Here is a 388-nt window from a genome sequence, read left to right on the forward strand (position 1 = left end):
CAGCCCGCGACGAGGCCGGTCCAGCGTAGCACGCCTCGCCGCCTTGCCCCGCCGGGATATTTTCTCCCTGGAAGTTATGCTAAAATAACATTTGTGTGCACGTTAATGATTTATTTATGTGGCTAATAACGCTCACATTCTCGCTGATATTTGTCTAGGCGAAAGACCAGCTGCGAAATGCCCCGCAGCTGTAGCCAGAGCTAGAACAGAGTGCCTTGGAACCAGAAATCAATGCTCCTGAAATGAACAAGTGGACAACTTATTAGGCTCAGTCACTCCACACGCTGTCCCCTGATAACGAATAGATGAAGTAGATGCTGGAGAAGGGACATGCCTGGAAAGGCCACACATGCCTGCTCCTTCCCGGAGTGGCTGGGGGGCAGCGCCG

This window comes from Corvus brachyrhynchos, unplaced genomic scaffold, assembly GCF_000691975.1.
Source record: "Corvus brachyrhynchos isolate BGI_N302 unplaced genomic scaffold, ASM69197v1 scaffold34, whole genome shotgun sequence".
NCBI lineage: Eukaryota > Metazoa > Chordata > Aves > Passeriformes > Corvidae > Corvus > Corvus brachyrhynchos.